This window comes from Aquarana catesbeiana, linkage group LG01 (genome assembly GCF_042186555.1).
Source record: "Aquarana catesbeiana isolate 2022-GZ linkage group LG01, ASM4218655v1, whole genome shotgun sequence".
NCBI lineage: Eukaryota > Metazoa > Chordata > Amphibia > Anura > Ranidae > Aquarana > Aquarana catesbeiana.
In genome coordinates this window covers 218,736,674-218,761,981 of record NC_133324.1, presented here as the reverse complement: position 1 = coordinate 218,761,981, position 25,308 = coordinate 218,736,674, and the positions used below count along the sequence as shown (strand labels likewise).

At 44.4% G+C, this 25,308-nt stretch overlaps 1 protein-coding gene across 1 annotated transcript in view; it reads right to left on the bottom strand.

Moving 5' to 3' along the window:
* The window catches only part of ADAMTS19 (ADAM metallopeptidase with thrombospondin type 1 motif 19), a 520,219-nt gene that overhangs the window by 482,208 nt on the left and 12,703 nt on the right, over window positions 1-25,308 (bottom strand). The gene's annotated exons all lie outside the window — the stretch shown is intronic.

Here is a 25,308-nt window from a genome sequence, read left to right as displayed (position 1 = left end):
CAGAGAATACACTTTTTTCTCGCCCCCACATAATACCTTCTCTCGTATAGACTACTTCTTTGCCTCCCCGGCCCTAGCGTCTGTAATAAATACCCCAGACATTTACGATGCCAGAATCTCAGACCACAGCCCCATCGCAGTCCATATGACTCAGACCACACCCTCAACTCCTTCCCCTACCTGGCGTTTCCCTTCATATTTGGCGGATAATGAAGACTTCCGACACGTACTGCACCAAACATGGGAAGAATATATCTCCACAAATTGAGCACATATCTCTGACCCAAACCTCTTCTGGGAAGCAGGTAAAGCCTTCCTACGGGGTAAAATCATTTCTTACACCGTTCAATTTAAATAGCACACCTGACAACAATATATGCAAGCAAGTGAAGCCTTACGCGTAGCCCATGACAAGCTAACACTAAACCGCACCTTAGCTAACATACAGGAATGGAGGCGGGCCAAGTGAGCCTTTGATCTCTGGGCAGAACAGCACGAAGCTGCTAAAACTTCATACTCTACTCTTCACTTTCACAAGTTTGGCAACAAGGCAGGCAGATTGCTTGCCAGACTATGTTCAGGACCAAGACGTCCTTCACATATCCCAACCTTGAGAAACGCTTCCGGCTCGCTAGTTACCTCGCCTGCCGAAGTCAGCAAATTACTTGCAGATTACTATACTGACTTGTACCGAGCAGACCCAGCAGATCAACTTGCCGTGGAAGCTCTGCTAGCCAAGATACACCTGCCCAGGCTTCAAACAACACACTTGGAGGCACTTAATGCACCTATTACTTTAGAAGACATACAACAAACGATCAAATCTATGGCCTCTGCTAAAGCTCCAGGTCCCGACGGGTACACTGTGGAATTCTTCAAATTAACGTCTGATTTCATTCCCGACACACTGAAGCATGTCTATGCAGCCATGTGGGACGGAGGTCCATACCTCCCCACAGGGACACAAGCTCATATCAAATTAATTTCCAAGAAAGGGAAAGATCCCTTACTTCCAGGCTCCTATCGTCCAATTTCGTTAATAAATGTGGATGTAAAAATCCTGTCTAAAATAGTAGCATCACGCTTAGCTCTCTTGCTTCCATCCCTCTTACACCCAGCCCAATCTGGTTTTGTCTCAGGACGATCAGCTACACTAAACATCCGTAAGGTCTTAATGGCTCTAGAATTTGCTAAAGCACACCCTGATCAAGACGTCGCAATCATGTCCCTAGACGCCGAAAAAGCCTTTGACAACATTGGTTTTTCATGGCTTTTCACGGTAATGGAAAAATTTGGCTTTTCGGGTCAAATCACAAGTTTCCTCTCACAAATGTACGCCTCACCAACGGCACGCCTTGTCACCCCGGAATTTATTTCAGACACCATCCCCTTAGCGAAAGGAACGCGACAGGGATGCCCCCTATACCCGTTGTTATTCAACATTGCGATTGAACCCTTATCTAGAATCCTCAATTCAACCGAAGGGGTTAGTGGCATCACTTTGGGAAACCAAACACTCCGCTCTGCACTATTTGCGGACGATATTTTATTGTTTTCTACTGACCCTGTATCAGACTTTGACAGACTTAAACAAATCTTTACGACCTTCCGACTCTGCTCTGGTTTTCGTATAAATTTTGATAAAAGTGAAATCTTAGCGCTACACCCTCGACTATCCACTAAATGGACACATTTGTCCCCGCTGACCATTGCATCTCAACATATTACATACTTAGGAATACATATAGGCCGAGACCCATCCTCCTTGTATATACTCAATTATCCTCCCTTGGTTACCAAAATTATCCGGGAATTGGAGGCTTGGGGTGCCCTTCCCCTCTCGCTTTTTGGGAGATGCCACCTTTTTAAAATGGTCTCATTTGCACGCCTACTATACCCCATGCAAACCATACCTCTATTATTGAGGCACTCAGAAGTGCAAAAACTTCAGAAGGCTATGACAGCTTTCCTATGGTCTAGCAAAAAACCACGCATTGCGCTTCAAAAACTATGTCTCCCGAAGAGCGAGGGCGGGGCAGGACTCCCCAACATTCATTTTTATAATTTAGCCTGCTTACTTAGACAGGGCCTAGACTGGTTAACAGGAGGGTCCAAATATTCCAACTATGTCCTAGAGGACTCTATGGCTTCCCCATACGACCTTACAGGCATCCTCCACTCTAATCCTAACAATCTGCCGCATCACCTCAAAACTAGCATACTATTCAGAGATACTGCCATCGCCTGGAGGGAGACCAGAAAACTACTTGGACTGCCCTCTAGCATCTCGAAACATCTTAGAATACAAGGCAACCCTATGTTTTTACCTTCCACTTTACATAAAGCCTTTACCCAATGGCAATCCAGAGGCCTCATACAGATAACTTCGTTATACCAAGATAAGACAAGTAAGTTCAAACCATACCAAAACCTGATGCGGGAATTCTCCCTGCCACCAACTCACAGCTTCTTCTATCACCAACTCACGAATTATCTGAGATCCTGTTGTGGTCCTGAGTCTGATCCTTTTAAACCATCCTTTATTGATAACTTACTGCAAAGCAAGGATTACTCTATCTCCAACATCTATTCCCACCTCATTCAGCACCAATCGCGGAAGTACCGCCTCACGCCTTTCCAAAAATGGTCCCATATACTGGGAGATGAAGACCTATCCGACAAAATCCTTGAGGGATATAGGCTTACCTGGAAACTTACGATCTCTGAAACATGGCGTGAAACTCAATTTAAGATTATTCACAGAGCATACTTCCCATTTCGTTTCAACAAAGAAGACCCGTCTCAAGCACTTTGCCCATGGTGCTCACTGCCACGTCCCACGCTGCTCCACAGGCTTTGGGAGTGCTCTGCTATTAACAGCTACTGGAATGATGTGATAGCCTATATTAACAAAATCTGCAATATCAGTCTACATAGTGACTGCCTACTATGCCTGTTTAGCGTCACACCTTCAGCCTCCTCCTCGTCCGCATTGGACTTACCAAACATACCACACTGGGCTCATATCTGCCTCCTTGTAGCCCGCAGGACTATTATGTCCCACAGGATTATTACATCACCGCCTAGTCTACCTACGGTTATAAAAGCTTTGACGTCATTATTCTATCTGGAAAGATTGGACCTCATCAAGTCAAATCTCCGCTTTACCCGACGATTTTTCAAACGCTGGAGAAGGTTTCTGGAAGCCACATTTCCTCAACAGACCATCCAAGACATAATGCACCCATTTAGGTATACAGAATGGTACCTGACGAGAGACATTACTAACTCACTTGGCAAACTTAAAATTCCTCCAGTGTCTGCTCCTTCTTCATTTAAACCACCATAAGCAGCCTACAATCACCTGAAGCTCCTTGGCATCCATCAACTTCATTTATTTCACTCTGGGACTATATTCACCCAAACAAAATGTATTAACCAGACCATAATGTAGGTTATCTAGTTAGACATGTTCATAAGTCGCCTCCATTCCCTAAAGGTACAAAAAAATTTAGGATAAACCCTTTTGGCAACTTCTTGCCCAATGTTAGTGACAAGCTGGTAAATGTGAATTGCTTACCCCCCTCTCCCTTCCCTCCCCCCTCCCTCTCCCCAGTGTTCCTTATAACTATGTTTAGGTATAACATGTATTCTGTATAAAGAATAATTGTGTATATTCATGCCTTACAATTGTTTTGTACAATGTTTTCTATGAATATATTTTGAAAAAATCAATAAATATTTTTCAAAAAAAAAAAAAATCCGTATTATAAAAGGACTTGTATACAATGATGAAGAAACTGGAATAAACTTTAATATATATGATTAGACATACTTAAAATGTGAATAAAAAAACAAGAGAAAAAATAAGGAAGTTAAAAAAGAAAAAAATTGAAAACTTAAGGTAAGACATCTGTGCCACCTATCCATTCATCCCGTGAGTCCAGCTTATGTTATTCATTGTTCTCCAGACAGTTTCAAATTTTTTTCAAATACAGGCATTTTTTTCATTCACAGTGTCTGATCATTTTTTTACTGGCCATTATCTATGATAGCTTTATGTTTATCAGCGCAAACGGGATAGATGAAGACTTCCATGATGTAACGATTGCTATCCTAGCTGTTAAGATAATAAAAGAAATCAAGGTCTGGTATGTTTTAGTACCTCCTTTATTGGTTGGCCTAATAAAGCCTAGCAGGGGCATTGTTTGAGGTTGATCTGAGTCAAGGAATATAATAACTTTTGGACATGTCCATTGTAAATGGTACTCTGTGCCCTTTTGTCCACATCCCCTGAAGCAAAATTGCATGTGAATTGCACAGAAATATGGTGCGGTTCCTGTGTGATTCACATGCAGGTTATAGCGCGAACCGGGGCTAAAGGAAATCCTTAGTTTGCATATGACAACAATATTCAGCTATAGGCAGCTGATATTTATTTTGGTAAAGTTTGTCTGATATTTATTTTGTAAAGTTTGTTCCGACAAGATGCCCTGGCCATTGCAAAGGTCAGCTATTCTGAGAAATTGTGAAACAAAGTGTAGCGCTAAAAAGTGACAATGAAACATAAAAAAAGTACTATATGTCATACAGTACATATGAATCATATAATGGTGATAAATATAAAGTGCTGAATACAAAAGTTTTTGTATTCAGCACTTTATATTCATCACCATTATATGATTCATATGTACTGTATGACATATTGCACTTATGTGTTTCATTGTCACTTTTTAGCGCTACACTTTGTTTCACATTCTCTTTACATTTTGTCCATTTTTGTGTTAGCTGCTTTTAATTATATCTGAGTTAGCGCAGTAATTTCACTTACCTTTCACTATTCTGAGAAATTCCTTATTAGTCCACCACTGAAAGTTGAAAGTAAGACCCAGGGTAAAGGTTGGGTTATTTAAAATAGTGGCCAAGGGACCATGAAATGATTTAAAGTTATATGTTATCTTTAGTCGGTCCCAAAGGCCCAAAGAGAACGACAGAAGTGGGTATAAAATCGTAGGTCTAACTTTGCTTTAAAATCATATAAGATGGTCTATTCTCTTTGGGATGTGAGAAGATGATTCTATTGACATTGATGTGGGATCCTATCCGCATAGTCCTGCACAAGTATAAGATTCTAGGCAGGGTATTCATCTTCAGAGAATGAATGCTGCCAAATCACAAGAAGGGTTTTCCTTCCACCTATCTAGATATTCCTGAAATGTTTTTGCATAAAGCTGGGTAACTTCTTTGGTATAGCGTTTGTAATGAGCATGTCAAGTGTATGCCTATGTATGGAAGGGTGCCAGTCACCTATTTGAATTGGAAATTTCCCTAAACATTGAGAAGGGTCTGGGCATTAAAAAAAAAGTTCAATGCTTGGGATTTGGATCGGTAAAGTGGAAAACTGTTGCAAAGTATAAGGCCCCTTTCACACTACCGCAACTTCAAAGTTGTGTGATTTTGATGCGATTTCAGGGAATGCCTGTGTAACTCACATCAAAGTCAGACCAAAGAAGTACAGGGACTGCTTTGAAGTTGGTGCGACTTGAAGTCCCACAGATATGAATGGTACTCATTGGAAATCATGGGGTACAACTTGTCATGTGACTTTGCAGTCCCAAGTCAAAAGACAAGTCGCACAAATGTGAAAGGGACCTTTAGAAAATTCAAGATAGTAATAAGAAATTAACATTAGGATATCATCATTACAAAGCACACATTTATGCTCCTGTCCTCCACACACAATGCCCTTGATATCTGGATCATTTCTAATCTTAGTAGCCAAGGGTTCCAGTGCTAATATAAATAGAATTGGAGATAATGGGTTTCCCTTAAGAGTGCCTCAAGATATACAAAACAAGTGTAATCTGTAGCTCTTAATCATTCATGACCCCATTGGTTTGTGGTATAGCATGTGCAACACAGATGCACAGACTAATGCCCCGTACACACGGTCGGATTTTCTGACGGAAAATGTGTGATAGGACCTTGTTGTCGGAAATTCCGACCATGTGTGGGCTCCATCAAACATTTTCCATCAGATTTTCCGACACACAAAGTTTGAGAGCAGGCTATAAAATTTTCCGACAACAAAATCTGTTGTCGGAATTTCCGATCGTGTGTACACAAATCCGACACACAAAGTGCCACGCATGCTCAGAATAAATAAAGAGATGAAAGCTATTGGCTACTGCTCCGTTTATAGTCCCAACGTACGTGCTTTACGTCACCATGTTCAGAACGATCGGATTTTCCGACAACTTTGTGTGACCATGTGTATGCAAGACAAGTTGGAGCCAACATCCGTCGGAAAAAATCCTAGGATTTTGTTGTGGGAATGTCCGATCAATGTCCGACTGTGTGTACGGGGCATTAAAGTTTTGAATCAATATTTTTCCAGGGCATAGAACAAGTAATCCAAAGTTATTGAGTGAAATGTCTTGTGTACATCAAGAGAGAGGAGAATTCTATTTTGTTTACAACCTTATCTCAGTTAGCTTGTTCAGCCGATATTATATCTACGGCTCTTCTTTTTTTCTCTGAGGCTTGCCTAAAGGGAATGAGTCCAACTTGATCTGAGTGGATGTTTTGAGGTAAGGAGGAATTTATCTTCATATCTAAAATTTCATATTGTCATAAATAATTTTAAGATCAATGCTTATTAAGGAGATGGGATGGTAATTCCCACAGTTGCCATGACCTTTACCCAGTTTAACATGGATATAGGATGTGTTTTTGTGTAGGGGAAAACCCTTCTGGATTCCGTTAAAGAATTTACATAAGTGGATTGCTAAGATATCCTTTTTACTTCTTATAGCAATGCACCAAGAAGCCATCTGATTCCAGTGCTTATGAGGGGTTCATTAGCCTGATGACTATTTGGATTTCCTCTTCTGAGAAATCTCCTTCCTGGAGTTCCCTATGTTCCCTTTTTATTGTCAGCAAAAGAAGGTCCCAAAAAATTGATCTGCTACTTTTCATACAGTTTGGTTCAGAAAATAAAAAATTACCTGGTGATAAGTTGAGGGTATTGTGTGGTCATGCCTGTGCATAGACACAATTTAGGGAGAGCTGGGTTGTATGGTTTGGGTGATAACTTCCTCAATAATAAAGTGCTAGGCTTCTTCCCTAACATTTAAAAGTTGTGTCTGGCCCATCAAAGCATTTTTTTCGGCTTTAGTGGTAAGACTTACATTCAGGATTATTTGGGCAGTTTCAATCTCTGTTCTCAAGTAATTCTGGGGATTCCTCCTTCACTCCCTGTGAAGCAGTGCAAATTCGCTTTCTTGTTGTTTCAATATTGGATTTGCACATGTTTGGTATAGATTTTAAGGGGGACCCCATAAAAATGTTTTTAAAAATGCCATGGTTTTCCCCAAATTTCATACCAGACCCTTCAAGTTTTTGTATGAATTTAGAGGGCACCTTGTGCAAAAAACAAGTAAACAAAGGTGCGAGATCCTTATCTGAGAGTGAAGCCTGGCTGGCCAGGCTTTTAACAATAATGGTGGCCCTAGATCAGATTCTGCATCCCCCATGAATGAGTACCCCTACTCCTCGATCACAAAAAATAGTGAATAAGTACACACAGTTATTGACAAGTCTTTTAATAAAAAAAAACATCAATCACATTGTCCAGTGATCAATGTCAATCACAATGAAAGATGCCCACCAAGCACCCTCCCCTCCTTAAGGCACATGCCCTCAACATAGGGCAGATACCCTGCCAGGGGGACTCCTCTGGCAAAGCACCTTGCTCCCATGTTGTTGATGAAAACGGGGGGCCTTTGTGGGGAAGGGGGGATTATCAGGATATGGAAGCCCCTTTAAAATAAGGGGACCCCCCTGTGAATGAGTGAGGGATAATTTATCCCTCATTCACAAAAAAGTCACACTGACAGTATGATAAAGGTCATAAAGACATGGATGCGCGAGTCCTGATCTCAACCTGATAGAACACCTTTGGGATGAATTAGAGCAGAGACTACGAGCCATGCCTTTTCGTCCAACATCAGTGTCTGACCTCACAAATGTGCTTCTGGAAGAATGGTCAAATATTCCCATAGACACACTCCTAAACCTTGTGGACAGCCTTCCCAGAAGTGTTGAAGCTGTTGCAGCTACAAAGGGTGGGCCAACTCAATATTGAACCCTACGGACTAATCCCCCGTACACACGGTCGGACATTGATCGGACATTCCGACAACAAAATCCTAGGATTTTTTCCGACGGATGTTGGCTCAAACTTGTTTTGCGTACACACGGTCGCACAAAGTTGTCAGAATTTCCGATCGCCAAGAATGTGGTGACGTCAACCACGTACGACGAGACTAGAAAACGCCAGTTCGGAACCAAGCGCGGCACCCTTTGGGCTCCTTTTGCTAATCTCGTGATAGTAAAAGTTTGGTGAGAGACGATTCGCGCTTTTTCAGACTCGTGGCTTTCAGATCGTTTTCTGCGGTTCAGTTTGTGCTTGTGGGTTTGTATCTGCTCTTCAGTGCGTGCAAGCAAGTTCCGCGTGACTTAGTCATTGTGTTCTTGTTCGTTCGTTAATGTTTTTCAGGTCGGTCTTCACAGTCCTTGCTGTTCTTCAGTGCGTTCTGTGACTCCGTTCTGAGCAGCCGACCGTTTTCTAGCCATGTTGCGTATACATACTCCTCGTAGAGTTCGTGCTGTGCGGGGGCTTGGTGTTGGGGTCCTGACCTTGACACAAGTCCAGTCCATGGACAGGGTGGGGAGGAGTTCATGGACCAAGAATTGGTTGCTTCAGCGTGACCAGTTCTCTCATATGCCTTTGCTCCGTGAGATCCGTGAGAATAATCCTGATGATTTCAGGAACTTTCTCAGGATGACGGACCCCGTATTTCACCATTTGTTGGCTTCGCTGACCCCCTATATCAGCAGGCAGGATACCTGCATGAGGCAAGCCATCACTCCGAAGCAGAGGCTGGCCGCTACCCTGTGGTACTTGGCGACAGGGAGAAGCCTGCAGGACCTCAAGTTCTCGACAGGCATCTCCCCCCAGGCTCTGGGTATCATTATCCCAGAGACCTGTTCTGCCATCATCCAGGTCCTGCAGAAGGAGTATATGAAGGTAAGATTTTTATCCTTTAATATCACATTTTATTGTATAGAATGTTTGATAATATATTGTATTTCTTTCCTCATTCCCTAATTACCATGATTGTAATATGCTGTGAATGTCCCCTTTGTTCTCATGCATGCTGGATTTTTATGTCATTATTTTTTTGTCCTTCATACATATTTGCCTTAACTAACCTCCCCAGCATGCTCTCCTGCCCCTATATTCACCTCATGTAGTCACTTAACAATGTATTTTATCAGCTCCATAGTAGTGCTTTACCCCAAACACCCCCTAAAATGTTTTTACATGTGATTTGTGCTTTAAATTCAGGCAAAGTGCCAGAGGCATTTTTTTGTGGTGTCCCCAAATCATTTTTTATTAACCCTCCCTCCCCCCAACTGCTAAGTCAGCTGATACCAATTATCTATCTATCCTCAATCCTCTATCTGCTGACTTGGCCAAACCCATACACACTATACCCATCTCTTTAGTGGTGAGATTTATGGATGAATTCCCCAAAGCATGTAGTAGGGCCTGCCTGTATACTTGCAAATGGTACTGTTTAAAGTTTTTGTATCCTATTATTATCTTGATAGGTAATAGCAGAATGTCCAAATGTGCTCAAATGTGTACAATGTGTATTTACATCTTTGTATTATGACACGTCTTACCTGTCCAGTGGGCTGCCAATAGTGTAACTAAGGAGGGGCTGTTCAAAGTAATACCCTGTATTTAGGCATTCATCTCTTAATGAAGTGAAGAGGGTTACCTGTCCAAGATCCCCCCCCCCTATAATGTTAGAAATGGCCCATGAGGGGGGGGAGGGGAAATATGATAGGTGTACCTTATACTTTGGTTTTGTAAAATTCCCCTTAATAAATGTTTTATCTGGATGTTGGCCAAGAATGTTTGTGTCTAATCTGCTTTCCATGTTTATGTGCCAAAATACTATTTTTTGGTTTTCCTCAAGTTTCCTTCCACGCCACAGGAATGGCAGACTGTGGCCTCCCACTTTGCCCAACGGTGGGACTTTCCTAACTGCGGAGGTGCAATTGATGGGAAACACATCCACATCGTCCCACCACCCAACTCGGGGTTGTACTATTATAATTACAAGGGGTTCAATAGTATTGTGATGTTGGCGGTGGTGTCGGCTAATTACGACTTCTTGTATGTGGACGTGGGGAAGAATGGCCGGATGTCCGATGGTGGAGTCATTGCCCAGACGGAGTTTTACAGGCATCTCCAGAATGGCAGCTTGGACTTGTCACCTCCAGAAGAGAATGTGGAAGGACTCCCATTTGTCTTCGTTACGGATGAAGCCTTTGTGCTGTGGGACCATCTTATGCGGCCATTCCCGATGAGGACCCTCACCCCGGAACAGAGGGGTTTTAATTACCGGCTGGCCAGAGCCAGAAAAGTGGTGGAGAACACGTTTGGAATCATGGCCAGCCGGTTCCGCCTATCTCTGACACCCATCCATATGGCGGAGTATAAACTTAATCATATAATCCTGGCGTGCTGTGTTCTACATAACTTTTTACGCCAACATTCTGCCAACTATGCTGGCTCAGTTGGGCCTGAGGCTGGAATGATAAATGAAACAACTCTGACCGCGCTTGAAAGTGGCCGTCCTGCCTTGCCCTCCCTGAGTGCCCGTGATGTCCAGTTACGATACCTTGTGTTCTTTGCGGGTAGGGGGGCCATCAATATGCCAGACCATTTGTGAAGCCTTGATCAAATAAAATCCAAAAAAAAGCAAACCTTTGGTGACATTTACTGCTTGTGTTTGTTTTAGCTGACCCTGACAGAAATGTGGGGAGTCCTGCAAATGGTGTGATTGTGTAACCTTATACAAAGCACTGTTGGGTGTTATTTACTAAAGGCAAAGACACTTTGCACTACACGTGCACTTGAAACTGCACTGAAACTGCACTTGTAGTGCAAAGAGGATTTGCCCTTAGGAAATAACCCCCATTTTCACTGAAAGCTGCAATTACATCACCACAAAAGTGTTGTAGCGTTGAGACAATAATCCACACATTCTTGATTAACAATCATTTTAATACCTGCACAATCACATGTGCATTTAGAAAAGGTTTTTAAAACAAACCAACATGTTTGTTGTATAACAATCTTTGGGGTGGCATTCTCAAAAATAGAAATGTCCATTTAAGATAAAACAGGCATGTGTAAAACCAACAAGAAAGACACAAATTTTGAACTTACAAAGTTCACATTAGGTAGAACTTGAAGGCAATATCATACATGAGTATTTAGGAACTGTGTTTGATATTGCATTCAGATGGGGTGAAGTCACCCCTGGAAAAGCCAAATTTGGAAGATGCACACAAATTTCCCAATGTCAACATGTGCGACCTGCCATCACGGGGGATCAAGGGACATGTTTCTCTCAGCTACTTTATTATTGAGGAAGGGGTTGCACCCCCAAAACGCGTCCATTGATCTCTCGTGATGGCAGATAGCACATGTTGGCACACTGTGTGCATCTTCCAAATTTGGCTTTTCTAAAAATCGCTAAAACAATTAGAACTTTGTAGCTGACCAAAAAAAGGGATTTGGAGGGGTTTTAAACTCGCCCCAAAACATCAATGATGTTCTTATTTTTTTGAATAACATCACTGATGTTTTTCTTGAGTTTTTCCAAAGCTAAATTACACCCCATGATCTCCCCGATCAGGATCTGTGCACTTTCTGATGTGAAAGGATCTGGATCCACAACATCACGATCACCTAAAAAGAGAGAAAACAAACAAAAACAGGTATAAAAAATATGTCAGCATCCATCTCTTACCTGAGCCTGTGGTCGCAGACACTCACCTGTTGTGGTGACTAGTTCCACCACGTCTTCCTCCTCCTGCTCATCTTGGGTTGGGGATATTTCCCCTTCTTCCAGAGGTGTGGGGTCTGTGGTCTCCTCAGATGAGGGGTGTCCTCCGAGTCTTTTCTCCCCTATGTAAACCAAAAATGGTATACTTAGCACACAGATATTTGATGGCAGAAATATAAAACATTGCTTGGAAGTGGGGTACAATTGTCTATTTTGGTAGAGTTCCAAGATGTAGCATTTTCAGTGTCCTTTGTCAAGCCTCAATACTTTACCTGTTTGGTACAAGCTTCACAGATGGAGACCCCCCTATAGTATACACTGGAGCACCTGTGTGGCCCCCTAATAAAAATGGTGTTCTTGTGTCCCACACTAGTGCTCCAGCGTCCAGATGTGAAAACAGCTGCTGAGGGTCCTCTTCTTACACAGAATCTAGTTTGCATTTCATTCTAGTAACAAAGCCATCTACACAACCAAATTAGTTTCATACAAGTAGGGCGTTAAAAATGTGGCAAAATGCATATGGCCAAAACAATGGTGTTTTCTAGGCCGAAAGAAAAATGTTTGATACGAACGAATAATGTGCCCATGAACATGAAAGTTGCCATTTTAAAATGGACACTTTTAAGAAAAGCACATGGAGCAGCAGGAACGTAATAAACAGAAAAAGAATAGGAACACAGCACAACTACTTACTTTTTTGCAGCACTCTCCGGATCTTTCTGTACTGCTCATGTTCTCGTAATTTGAGGTGCGACCACCGCTTCCTGAGCTGATGTTTCGATCATCGTACCCCGAAATTCCGGTGCAGACTCTTGACTACTTTCGCCATGATCTTGGCCTTTCTGACATTGGGGTTGGGGTAAGGTCCATACTTCCCATCATAGTCGGCCCTCTTCAGGATGTCCACCATCTCCAACATCTCAACAAAGGACATATTTGAGGCCTTAAATCTCCTTCTGGTTCGGGACGTTTCAGGCTCCGGGCTTTCCTCCTCCTCCTCGTTCCTGTAATTAGCACACACCTGCTGTGTCTCCGCCATGTGCTCTTCCCCCACTGCGCAGAATGAAAAGGGGCGGGGAATAGACTAGAAAGAACGTCAGGGGTGGGCGGAGTTACACGCATGCGCAGTGTGTATAAAGCGTAACACGCGTGCGTATTACGTACGATCTGTGAGCGGAGGAAGGAGCATCGGAGGCGGCGATCGTGATAACGAAGGTAAGATCTAAACTTGGGCCTATACTGCTTCGAAATGGAAGCCTATATTGTAACAAGATTCGGAGAGTTTGGCCTGACATTAGGGTTTGTCTTGTGTTGTGTCTTGCAGAGAAAATGGATGGGTTCAACGACCACAATTTCCTCCCCCTGTTCATAGACAAGTACAGGGAGCTGCCCTGTCTGTGGCAGGTCAGACACCCCCAATACAATAATAAACAAAAGAGGCAGGCAGCGCTGGAGAAACTGCTGGAGTTGGTGAAGCTGGTGGTCCCCACAGCAACCATCCCCTATTTAAAAGCCAAAATTGGTGGCCTGAGGAGCACTTATCTTAGGGAGCGCAAGAAGGTCACGGATTCCCAGAGGTCCGGAGCTGCAGCAGATGACGTTTATGTCCCCAGGCTGTGGTACTATGAGAGACTGCAATTTCTGTCAGACCACACTGAAGTCAGGGAATCCCTCTCCACACTTCCTTCCACTCTTCCTTCCACCCCAGCTGAGGCTTCCGATGTCCAACCTGGGCCTTCCAGCCAGGAAGAAGTGGAGGAGCCCAGCTGGAGTCAGGTACAGCATTCTTCTACAGATTTCTTGTCAATAAAGAAATGATCTTTACTAGATGTTATTATTGATCACTAATTTCTGATTGAAAAAAGTGTTTTACATATCAATAGACAGTAGTGGGCACCCAAAATTGGGAAAAGAATGAAAAATGCTGGGCTCAGAATGATAGTCTGTTATATTTGTTAACATTCAATTTGCAACAGTGAGGAGATGAAAATTGTGTGTGATTGATGAAAAAAATACTAAAACTATGTCCCTTTTTCATACACAGGAAGACCTCAGCCAGGAGGAGGCTGTGGAATGTGGCAGCCAGGAGGAGGTGGGGCTAAGTGTCAGCCAAGAGAAGCCTGGGACCAGTCGCAGCCTGACTGAATCGCAGGTTCCTCCCCTCCACCTTCCATACAAAAGGGCGAGGAAGGCGACTCACATGCAAGATTCTGCACTCAGGCTAATTCAGGAGCCTTCGGCGTCCCTCCGAGCCTTACCCACTCCTGAAGAGGCCTTTGCCTGCATGGCTGCCACTAAACTGCAGGGCATGCAGGAGGGTCAACGCCTCATGTGTGAGAAACGTATTTATAAAGTACTAACTAAGGGGGTGAGTGGCGAAATCACACCCAAGACCGACGTGATTGAGTTGGACCATCCTCCTCGTCCTCCTCCTCCTGCTGCCACAACTCCACCACCAGAGCCACCGCGTGGAAGGAAGCGTGGAAGGAAGACCAGAGAGTGATGGCCCTGGGTTCAGTCTGGTCTGACAAAAGCTGCAGTCTCTCGTATGACCACAGCCTGGGGACACAGATGTCATTTGCTGCTTTCAGGATCTCTGGGACTTCTGGACCAGACTGCACTCCCTTAGATATGGACTCCTCAGGCCACCAATTTTGCTTCAAAATAGTTGATGTGTGCCCTGGGGGTCCAAGGCTTCACTAATTTCTGCTGTTTCTCCAGCGTTGCCTCCCTCTTTGTTTAGTTGTGAGCCCTTAATAAATGTTTTTTTTTGGAAAATTATACTCTCCTATGTGTGTTTTCATTCAAAAATGACAGTTTGTTGGTGACGATTCAGGTACATTTCTCAAATACAATGTGAAATTAACAAGGGACAACAACACCAAACAATCTCCTACAGATTAAATATAACAACATATCAATGGTGTTGTGGTAACTTTACACAAAAAACACACACAAAAATATTCTGGAGTCCAAATAAAAATCCAATAAAACAAAGATCAGCCTTGAAAAAAATACAAACCAAAAATAACTAATCTGCCTTAAAACCAAAAAAAAAAAAAAAAACAACACCAAAATAATGTTGTCAGATGTGACAAATCAAAATATATTGAGGGAATCCTGATAAATAGTAAAGAAATAAGTTTGTGAGAAGTCTGCGTGAATATGAGCAGCAAAACTACTTCATTCTTCTCACATTATAAAGAAGAAGAGAGTGCGCTGTATTAAACCATTTTTAACACTGCAGCGTGACGAAAGTGCTGTATCCATTGCGAACGCTAAGTTTACCAGACCGAGCTGTTCCGTGTCGGAATTTCTTCTGAGCATGCGTGGCACTTTGTGCGTCGGAACAGGCCACACACGGTCGGAATTGACGCGATCGGATTTTGTTGTCGGAAAATTTTATAGCCTGCTCTCAAACTTTGTGTGTCGGAAAATCCGATGGAAAATGTCCGATGGAGCCCACACACGGTCGGAATTTCCGACAACACGCTCCGATCGGACATTTTCCATCGGAAAATCCAACCGTGTGTAAGGGGCATAAGACTGGGATGCCATTAAAGTTCATGTGCATGTAAAGGCAGGTGTCCCAATACTTTTGGTATATATATATATATATATATATATATATATATATATATATATAAAATATTATATAGATAGATATTCTCTTTGCCTATGGGCAAAGTACCCTCAGTAAATGCTGTACTGTGAGATTTTGCATCTGCATAGATTTCAATTGTGCAAGTGCATAATCTTGCAAAACTTTGGCAGGAAGAGGGAGGCAGTGAAGTCCAAATAATGTTTAGCTGACCTTTTATCTTAAACATTATATGTGGATTGTTTAACAGAGCTATGGATCCTTTGTATATCAAATTTCAGCAGTTTCATTATTATTCCCTCTGTCTAAACAGATACCAAAAAAGTAAACCTTTCAATCTCTTAATGGTATTAGAAAGTATTCCAATTTAGGAACATACCTTAAAAACTTTAACATCTCTTAAAACTCTAACGTGCACATCCTGACACTTCCTTGTTGTGTTTATAGCTGGTTCTCCTCTGACATATTTCTATTTGCCAGAAACAGTGATGCACTTATAGGAAGAGGCGATAGCTGGGAGGGATAGGCCATCTCTACACTGCCAGGAAATGTTGAAATTTGTATAACAGAGTATTCCATGATTTGGGGTACATCAGTTGCTCAAAAAGACATCTAAAGGCATTGCTAGGTGCTTATCTGCTGCAGCACTCACTCATATGAGCACATATGTATGAAACCACAGCATCATAATAAACATGTAATTAAACAAGTAAGTATGACCAAAACCAGAATTCCTTTGCAGTGCTGAGTGGAGTATCTCCAACTTTACTAATTAAGCCAATTAAGCCCCCAGGCACAAAGATTAAGTTTAGGGGCCTGCTTGGGCTTCCTGCTTCCGACTATTGAAAACTCAGTACCTAAGCTTGAATCTGAGTAATTGGATAATTTAGAATTGTGTCAACTCTATTAATCAACTAGAAAATATTGCCACTCTATCAGCTACCATCCACCTCAGCCCTCAAAGTGATACCACCTGATGTGATGAGGGATATGCAAGAAAAGAACCGACAAGGCAAACTGCCATTAAAAACAACGGGCTTAACAATGACTAAATATCTACACATAAAATAAGCCACTGGGACCTTTGGGACATGGCCACCAAGAGCTGTGGTAAGAAAAATTAAAAAAAAAAACACTTAAAAAATTAAAAGCTCAAGGGAGCATGTTTTCCAAAGGAATATCATAACCCTCCAATCATGATGCCTACCGTGTTTATGACACAGAGCATTGCTTTGTAGTGGGCTGACCTTTTTACATAACAAGCAATGCATTTACAGGTATGTTTTATATTGCAGTTTTAGTTGATTTCCATGTTGTTGTATAAACATAACCCCTGTACAGAGATTAAATTTTCCAGACTATGTATTCTTAGAATCTCCTCAATAGAATGTGTGAAACCAAAAATATCCAGTAGATCAGCAGTCAATGCTGATAAGACAGAAAATATAGGCTGTTGATATTAAAGAGAACCACTGACACCTAGTTCATTTTTTAAAGAAATGAGTGTCAAAAGTAGGGCATGGAACAAAACAATACAAAAGGGGGAAATCCAGCTAATGAAGCAAAGAGCATTTTGAAATCATCATAGTTGGCAGAGAGCACTGGAATAAGTTACATGGTCTTATCTTACTCTTCAGTGATGCTTTCCAGGCATGTTTCACATGTGCAAGTGTGTCATTTGTAAGGAAACGGCTAAAAATGCATGTGTCTAGACTTGCAGGATCCACATATGTATGGTTATTACTGATGATTATCAAATAGTAAGGAAAAATATGAGCTATAATAAACTATCAAAAGTTGATTGATGTCTAAATGCAGCTGAATTGTTGTAATGCCGCGTACACACGGTCGGACTTTCCGGCATACTTGGTCCGGCGGACCAGAGTGTGCCGGACAATCCGCCCGTGTGTGGGCGGCGGCGGACTTTTCCGGCGGACTTTTTCCCAAAAGCCCGCCGGACCAAGATTTGAAACATGTTTTAAATCTTTCCGTCGGACTCAGTTTCGGGCGGAAAGTCCGCTCGTGTGTGTGCTGGTCCGACGGAAAGCCCGCTCGTGTGTAGGCTGGTCCGACAGACCAAATACGACACGAGGGCATGGTGTTGCATCTCGCGCTCGCTGCAATAGGAAAAACAAATCTTCCTATTGCGGCGAGCGCGGGGCATACCAGGCCCTTAGGTCTGGTATGGATTATAAAGGGGAACCCCGCTACGCCGAAAAAACGGCGTGGGGCCCCCCCTAAAATCCATACCAGACCCCGATCCGAGCACGCAGCCTGGCCGGTCAGGAAAGGGGGTGGGGACGAGCGAGCGCCCCCCCCCTCCTGAACCGTACCAGGCCGCATGCCCTCAACATGGGGGGTGGGTGCTTTGGGGAGGGGGGCGCCCTGCGCCCCCCCCCCAAAGCACCTTGTCCCCATGTTGATGAGGACAAGGGCCTCTTCCCGACAACCCTGGCCGTTGGTTGTCGGGGTCTGCGGGCGGGGGCTTATCGGAATCTGGGAGCCCCCTTTAATAAGGGGGCCCCCAGATCCCGGCCCCCCACCCTATGTAAATGAGTATGGGGTACATGGTACCCCTACCCATTTACCTAGGAAAAAAGTGTAAGTAATAAAACACACCACACAGGTTTTTAAAATATTTTATTAAACAGCTCCGGGGGGGGGATCTTCCTCCGGCTTCGGGGGTCTTCTTCCGGCTTCGGGGGTCCCTCCGCTTCATCTTCTCCCGGCGTCCGGTTGGTTCTTCTCCGCTCTCCGGCCTCTTGTCCCGGTGTCGCAGGTCTTCGGCCGGCCCCTCCGCTCTCTTCATGTAGCTCTATTGCGAGCGGAGGTCCGGACTTCTGGGCTTCTTGGCTTCTTGGCTTCTTGGCTTGGCTTGGCTTCTCTTCTCTTCCCCCAGATGTTGACACGACGCTCTCTCCGGCTGGACTGGTTTCTGAGGGCTGCGTTGTGACTTATATAGGCGGAGACCCCGCCCCCATATGATGTCACAGTCCCTGGGCATGCTGGGACTGTGACGTTTTAGGGGGCGTGGTCGACCACGCCCCCTAAAACGTCACAGTCCCAGCATGCCCAGGGACTGTGACATCATATGGGGGCGGGGTCTCCGCCTATATAAGTCACAACGCAGCCCTCAGAGACCAGTCCAGCCGGAGAGAGCGTCGTGTCAACATCTGGGGGAAGAGAAGAGAAGCCAAGCCAAGCCAAGAAGCCAAGAAGCCAAGAAGCCCAGAAGTCCGGACCTCCGCTCGCAATAGAGCTACATGAAGAGAGCGGAGGGGCCGGCCGAAGACCTGCGACACCGGGAGAAGAGGCCGGAGAGCGGAGAAGAACCAACCGGACGCCGGGAGAAGATGAAGCGGAGGGACCCCCGAAGCCGGAAGAAGACCCCCGAAGCCGGAGGAAGATCCCCCCCCCGGAGCTGTTTAATAAAATATTTTAAAAACCTGTGTGGTGTGTTTTATTACTTACACTTTTTTCCTAGGTAAATGGGTAGGGGTACCATGTACCCCATACTCATTTACATAGGGTGGGGGGCCGGGATCTGGGGGCCCCCTTATTAAAGGGGGCTCCCAGATTCCGATAAGCCCCCGCCCGCAGACCCCGACAACCAACGGCCAGGGTTGTCGGGAAGAGGCCCTTGTCCTCATCAACATGGGGACAAGGTGCTTTGGGGGGGGGCGCAGGGCGCCCCCCTCCCCCAAAGCACCCACCCCCCATGTTGAGGGCATGCGGCCTGGTACGGTTCAGGAGGGGGGGGGGGGCGCTCGCTCGTCCCCACCCCCTTTCCTGACCGGCCAGGCTGCGTGCTCGGATCGGGGTCTGGTATGGATTTTAGGGGGGGCCCCACGCCGTTTTTTCGGCGTAGCGGGGTTCCCCTTTATAATCCATACCAGACCTAAGGGCCTGGTATGCCCCGCGACGGGGCTCGCAAGGTGTCAATCTAGCCGATAAAAGCGGCAAGATTGACATCCTTTTCTAGTCCCGTCGCACCTGAGTCACGTTCAAAATGAACGGACTTGTCCGTGTGTGGGCAAGTCCGTTCATTCTGAAAGTCCGCCGGAACTCCGGCGAAAGTCCGTCGGAAAGACGGGCGGACTTAGCCCGCCGGAAAATCCCGGCGTGTGTGGGCAAGTCCGTTCGTTTTAAAGTCCGGCGCACCTGGCGGACAAAGTCCGTCGGAAAGTGTGCCGGACCAAGTAGGATAGAAAGTCCGCTCGTGTGTACGCGGCATTATAGTTGTTGCTGCTGTTGATAAGTAGAGATGAGCCCGATGTTCGAGTCGAGCGTAAGTTTGCTCCGAACATCAGGTGTTCGTCTGTTCGCCAAACAGCGAACATTATGCGGTGTTCGCGGCAAATTCGAAAGCCGCGGAACACCGTTAAAGTCTATGGGACACTTTCATGAAAAATCAAAAGTGCTCATTTTAAAGGCTTATATGCAAGTTATTGTCATAAAAAGTGTATGGGGACCTGGGCCCTGCCCTAGGGGACATGTATCAATGCAAAAAAAAGTTTTTAAAAAATGGCTGTGATTTTAATAATGCTTAAAGTGAAACAATAAAAAGGAAATATTCCTTTAAATATCGTGCCTGGAGGGCGTCCTTAGTATGCCTGTAAAGTAGCGCATTTTTCCCTTGTTTAGAACAGTACCACAGCAATATGACATTTCTAAAGGAAAAAAGTGAGTTAAAACTGCTCACGGCTGTAATGTATTGTCGGATCCCAGCAATACAGATAAAATTATTGAAAATAAATGGCATGGGTTCCCCCCCCAGTCCATTACCATGCCCTTTGGGTCTGGTATGAATATTTAGGGGAAACCCTCACCAAAATAAAAAAAATGCATAGGGGGCCCCCCAAAATCCCTCAATAAAATGTGTGAAACCAAAAATATCCAGTAGATCAGCAGTCAATGCTGATAAGACAGAAAATATAGGCTGTTGATATTAAAGAGAACCACTGACACCTAGTTCATTTTTTAAAGAAATGAGTGTCAAAAGTAGGGCATGGAACAAAACAATACAAAAGGGGGAAATCCAGCTTATGAAGCAAAGAGCATTTTGAAATCATCATAGTTGGCAGAGAGCACTGGAATAAGTTACATGGTCTTATCTTACTCTTCAGGTCTGCAAAAGATCTGGGGCTAGAGCCCATAGCAGCAGTCACCAACCTTTTTGCAGGCCCACGGGAGGGGCACACCAGTGGTAAGCAAGTGGTTCAACCATAATGCAGAATCAGTGGGAGCCTGGGGCGTGTCACTTGCCACATCTCCAGCCACCAGATGCAGCGTGTCACTTGCCACCGTCGCCTGTCACCAAATGCGGCTTATTACTTGTCACCGTCACCTGCCACTTGATATGGATTGCAACTTGCCATGTCGCCTGCCACCAGATGTGGATTGTCACTTGCCACGTCACCTGACACCATTTGCAGATTGTCACTTGCCATGTCACCTGCCACCATTTGCAGATTGCCACGTCACCTACCATCATTTGCAGATTGTCACTTGCCATGTCTCCTGCCACCATTTTCAGATTGCCACATCACCTGCCACCATTTTCAGATTGTCACTTGCCACGTTACCTGCCACTAGATGTGGGTTGTCACTTGCCACATCACCTGGCACCAGATGTGGATTGTCACTTGCCAACTGATGTGGATTGTAACTTGCCATGCCAGCCAGTACCACCAAATGTGCATTGTCGCTGCATTGGTGGCAGGCTGCATGCACTGGTCCATTTAGTGAGGGCTGGAGAGCGGTGATGCGGGGCAGGCAGTGAGAAATGATGTCATCTTGCTGCTCCCTGCCCCACCTCCGACATTGAAGCAAGGGGGGTCTGGCTGCAGAGTGGAGCTCCACCGATGACAGGAAGCACGTGACCTCCACTCCACCATGCTGTGAGGGTGGAAGAGCACTGATGTGTGGCAGGCAGTGAGAGATGATATCATCTCTCTGCACCTCACTCAAACATTGAAGAGGCCCGGCTGTGAAGAGCACTGAGGTGGAGTGGTTAGAGAGAGATGATGTCATCTCTGCTCGTCCGCCCGCTTGCTTCTCTCCTCTCACACCGCCTCTCTCATGCAGCCAGCCTGCCCACCGCAGGTTAGGCAGGGATCCTGCAGCAAGAGACCCGGGGCTATGGGCCCCAGATTCGGGGCTATAGCCCCAATAGCCACCCCTAATAACGCCTCTGCTCTTCAGTGATGCTTTCCAGGCATGCTTCACATATGCAAGTGTGTCATTTGTAAGGAAACGGCTAAAAATGCATGTGTCTAGACTTGCAGGATTCACATATGTATGGTTATTACTGATGATTATCAAATAATAAGGAAAAATATGAGCAATAATAAACTATCAAAAGTTGATTGATGTCTAAATGCAGCTGAATTGTTGTTATAGTTGTTGCTGCTGTTGATAAGTATAGATGAGCCCGATGTTCGAGTCGAGCGTAAGTTTGCTCCGAACATTGGGTGTTCGTCTGTTTGCCAAACAGCGAACATTATGCGGTGTACATGGCAAATTCGAAAGCCACGGAACACCGTTAAAGTCTATGGGACACTAACATGAAAAACCAAAAGTGCTAATTTTAAAGGGTTATATGCAAGTTAGTGTCATAAAAATTGTATGGGGACCTGGGTCCTGCCCTAGGTGAAATGTATCAATGCAAAAAAAAGTTTTAAAAACGGCTGTGATTTTAATAATGCTTAAAGTGAAACAATAAAAAGGAAATATTCATTTAAATATTGTGCCTGGAGGGCGTCCTTAGTATGCCTGTAAAGTAGCGCATTTTTCCCATGTTTAGAACAGTACCACAGCAATATGACATTTCTAAAGGAAAAAAGTAAGTTAAAATTGCTCACGGATCCCGGCAATACAGATAAAAATCATTAAAAAAAAAAATGGCATGGGTTCCCCCCTAGTCCATTACCATGCCCTTTGGGTCTGGTATGAATATTAAGGGGAAACCCTCACCAAAATAAAAAATGCGTAGGGGGCCCCCCAAAATCCATACCAGTCCCTTCAGGTCTGGTATGGATATTAAGGGGAACCCTGCACCAATTTAAAAAAAAAAATAGGCGTAGGGGTCCCTCCAAAATCCATACCAGGCCAATCAGGTCTGGTATGAATTTTAAGGGGAACCCCTCACCAAAAAAAAAAATGGCACAGGGGTCCCCCCAAAATCTATACCAGACCCTTATCTGAACGTGCAACCTGGCAGGCCGCAGGAAAAGGGAGGGACGAGAGAGCGCCCCCCCTCCTGAACCATAGCAGGCCACATGCCCTCAACATGGGGAGGATGCTTTGGGATCGCCCCCAAAACACCTTGTCCCCATGTTGATGGGGACAAGGGTCTCATCCCCAGTGATTGTGGGGGTCTTATCAGAATCTGGAAGACCCCCAGATCCCCCAGATCCCGCCCCCCCATGTGAATGGATATCGGTACATTGTACCCCTACTCACGCACCAAAAAAAGTGTCAAAATGTTAAAAATTACAGTAGACAATTTGGGACAAGTCCTTTATTAAAAAGAAAAACTGTCCCGCGATGTCCATTCATCTTCGTTCACAGCGCCAACAGCCCGAGAGAAAAAAAACAAAAAACCCATCACGTAATGTCAGAGGGGACGAGGTCACCCGTTTATGTCATCGGGTGGCTCCGCCCTCAGCTATATAACAGCTGTCATCGCAAAGAGGATTCAGTCAGCGGGAGCCTCCCATGGAGGCGGAGTTGTTTTTTTTTTTTCTCGGTTCGTTGGCGCCGTGATTGAAGACTAATGAACTTCATGGGACAGTTTTATTTTTGTATTTTTTAATAAAGGACTTGTCCCAAGCTGTCTCTTGTCATTTTTAACATTTTGACACTTTTTTTGGTGAATGAGTAGGGGTACAATGTACCGAATACCCAATCACATAGGGGGGGCCGGGATCTGGGGGTCCCCTTGTTAAAGGGGGCTTCCAATTCCGTTAAGCCCCCCTTGCTCGGATAAGGGTCTGGTATGGATTTTGGGGGAGCCCCTACGCCATTTTTTTATTTTGGCACAGGGTTCCCCTTAAAATCCATACCAGACCTGAAGGGCCTGGTGTGGATTTTGGAGGGACCCCTACACCATTTTTTTTATTTGGCACAGGGTTCCCCTTAATATCCATACCAGACCTGAAGGGCCTGGTATGGATTTTGGGGGGACCCTCACGCATGTTTTTTACATTTTGGTGAGGAGTTCCCCTTAATATTCATACCAGACCCAAAGGGCCTGGTAATGGACTGGGGGGGATCCATGCTGTTTTTTTCAATGATTTTTATCTGTATTGCCGGGATCCGACAATACATTACAGCTGCGAGCTGTTTTAAGATTATTTTTTTTCCTTTAGAAATGTCATTTTTTCTGTGGTATTGTTCTAAACATGGGAAACATGGCGCTACTTTACAGGCATACTAAGGACACCCCCCCCCCCCCCCCGGCACTATTTTTAAAGGAATATTCAATTTTTTTTAGTTTCACTTTAAGCATTATTAAAATCACTGCTCCTGAAAAAACGTCCATTTTTAAAGCTTTTTTTTGCATTGATACATGTCCCTTGGGCAGGACCCGGGTCCCCATACACTTTTGATACACACATGTGAGCTTTGTACCTGCCAGGGGACGTGTAACTTAACACATCCATTCCTTTGATTTATAAAGCCCCACCAGCCAGCAGAGGCAGGCTAGTAGCCTGATTTTTTATTACTTCAGTTATACTGTGCCACTAATTCACCAATCTGTCCCTAGTCACCAATCTGTCCCTAGTCTGTGACTGAACAGTAAAAGTGCAACAATGCATTGATGAGCTCCTCCCTTTCCACCTGCTGGTACGTCCCTTGTCATCACATGTACATATAGCACACCTGACTGAATCCTAGGTCCGTCCTTCCCTCCCCCAGTCTAAATGTTCCCAAATATGGGATTACAAGAGGCTCATATATAGTCAAATTCAAGTACTAGTTGCATTTAATATCTACCTTTCTGCATAAAAAGTAAGTTTTAAAAAATACGTATTAAAAAATTCCCTATGCCATTTCTAAATCCCATTAGATAACTTTAAACTAATCAGCTTTAAAAATATGCTTTAACTGCTTGCCGATCAACCGCCGTCATTATACTGCGGCAGGTTGGCATGGCTGCGTAAACCGCCGTAGGTGTACATCGGACGCTTTAAGAGCTATAGCGCAATGCCGGAGCCGATGCGCGTTACCGGCGGCTGTGATGTCCACCGGCGACCCGTGAAAGCCCCTCAGAGACCCAGAACAAGGATCTGTCAATATACACAGACAGATCCCCGTTCTGTCAGGGAAGTAGAGAGAGATCTGCTGTTCCTATTAATCAGGAACAGAAATCTCTCTGTGCTCCCAGTCATTACACTGCCCCCACAGTTAGAAACACCTCCCTAGGGAACACTTAACCCCTAGTGTTAACCTCTTACCTGCCAGCGACATTTATACAGTAATCAGTGGATATTTATAGCACTGATCTCTGTAAAAATGTCAATGGTCCCAAAAAAGTGTCAAAAGTGTTCGATCTGTCCGTCCTAATGTCGCAGTCCTGCTAATAAATTGCTGATCAACGCTATTACTAGTAAAAAAATAAATTAAAAATAAAAATGCCATAAATATATTCCCTATTTTATACACGCTATAACTTTTGTGCAAACCAATCAATATACGCTTATTGCGTTTTTTTTACCAAAAATATGTAGAAGAATACATATTGGCCTAAATTTATGAAGAAATTTGTTT